Source organism: Poecilia reticulata, linkage group LG17 (genome assembly GCF_000633615.1).
Source record: "Poecilia reticulata strain Guanapo linkage group LG17, Guppy_female_1.0+MT, whole genome shotgun sequence".
NCBI lineage: Eukaryota > Metazoa > Chordata > Actinopteri > Cyprinodontiformes > Poeciliidae > Poecilia > Poecilia reticulata.
The window spans coordinates 6,775,313-6,777,214 of record NC_024347.1 but is presented as its reverse complement, the minus strand read 5'-3'; the positions used below and the strand labels follow the sequence as shown (position 1 = coordinate 6,777,214).

The 1,902-nt window shown below is 39.6% G+C and overlaps 1 protein-coding gene across 1 annotated transcript in view; it reads right to left on the bottom strand.

The window, feature by feature from the left end:
- dmbx1a (diencephalon/mesencephalon homeobox 1a) overlaps positions 1-626 on the bottom strand; it is a 10,953-nt gene extending 10,327 nt beyond the window's left edge. The window contains exon 1 of the mRNA XM_008433382.2: positions 169-626. The gene's annotated coding sequence lies outside the window, so the exon portion shown is untranslated. The remainder of the gene's footprint in view (positions 1-168) is intronic.
- Positions 627-1,902: the final 1,276 nt, after the last annotated feature.

The following is a 1,902-nucleotide window of genomic DNA, read 5'->3' as shown; positions in this document are numbered from 1 at the left end:
TAAATTGGCACATTAAGGACAAGAAAAACAAAAAGTGTCAGAGTATAAGTGTCATACTTCTTCAGGCTACTTCGACGACTTTAAGAATCTGAGGCTATCGAGTAAAAGGTCAAATAATAAACTATGATAATAATAAATAAATACGGTAAATAAATTAAACTTAGCTACCTTTAATTCAAACGGCTCCTTCTTTTCTGCCCTCTTCTCCTCGGACAGAGTCACTCCAGCTTCCAGAACTCGGTGTTTCTCCGGTTTCCGTTCTTTATTTACCACCTATATATCGTGTTCGGTTCCTACAACAGGGTCAGACTCCGTTCGGCTGCTTCACCTCAGTCAAACTCGCTCGCTCGCTCGCGCGCGCTCCGCGGTACCCCTGTGATCTCTAGTTGCTGTGGGAAACCGCCATCTGCTGGTGCTCGAGACATCCCTGCGGAGGCATTTTTAAGGAGAGCAGCACCGGGGTCGTCCAGGCTTTTGATTGGCTCCGCGTTCTGTCAGTTGCGTGAAGCTGACGTCCCTGAGTTATTTTCAAACGTGTTAAGTTTTGGCACATTATCTTCACTAAGATCCTCCTCCTCCACTTTAACTGTTATGTCACTTTTTTTTCTAAGCTGATAAACAACTCTGAAAATGTTGTAGGCTACCTTAATTTATTTGGCCGCTAAATCTGAATAAAACTGATTATTTATTTAAACAAAAAACATGTAAATAATTGGTGAATGGGTAAAACAAAAAAAATTCTCAGGTTTACCCCGATAAGCTATTCTCATGAATATGAAGAGTCCTCCCTCTATTTCGGAGGAGAAAAACAAGCACCTTATAGTCTGTTTGTTTTTCGGCTTTTCCCTGCATGCCTCTGGAGGACAGAGACTCAGATGGCCCATAGATGCCAGGGCGCTGCCTTCACTCTCTATGCCGGGACTGGGAGGATTTTGGGATGGGATAGGAAAGACAAGACGCCATCCCAGCCTCCCAAAAAAAAAAAAAGGAAAAGAAAAACCCTGTCTTGAAATGACTGCGGGTAAGAGGATTAAGGCAATAATGCCCTTCTCTTCTTGAAGGGTTTTTTAGAGAGGATTTCTTCTCCCGGAGCAAAACCGTTTAGGTAGGGAATTAAGGGCAGCGCAGTAGCCTTTCAATGTAAGGCTTGCATATTTTGTTGAGAGCTTCCCTGAGAACGTGCATGGCCTATAGTTACTTTAATTTTTTTTAGCAGCAGTAGGTGAAATGTTTATTTGAAATTATGTTAATATTTAAGCAAAGATGTCCATGAGATTTGTCTTTTCTTGTGTTACAATAAAACGGGGCTGAAATAGGGAATACATTTTTTTTTAAATAAAACCTAATCTGGTTTGTAAGTTTAACACGTTTTATTTATATTCTCTCATTTTTCAGTTTATCAAATTTAAATGATATATATATTTAATAAATATTGTTTTACCTAAATATTTAAATTTGGAGAATTTCAAACTTAATTTGTCTGGTATAAAGTAGAGTAAAATCTAAAATAACAATTAATAGTCGTGTTTATAAATGATAACAAGTGTACAAAAATTTTCTACTGAGGTTTAATTTGAAATTATTTACAATTTGCTCTATGTGCGCTTCAAAGTGGGGGGGAGAGAGATCAGGAAAAAAAGAAAAAAAACTCATGCGCCTCTCTGGTTCTGTCGCTTCGGCATTGGGCTTCTATCACTCGGGTTTTCTCCGAGCTCTGAGAGAGAAAGAGGATTAACTTGTGAACCAATGGAAATAAGAACTTAAACGGGAGGTAAATCTGGCCACTGTCTCTTTGTGAGCACCGTCTCTAAAGCAATTAAAGCGAGAAAGAGTTTCTTCTCAGCGCCTCTCCACCTAAAGCTCCTTAGAGCGACCAGAGCTGTCCAGCGCATCTGATGGGCT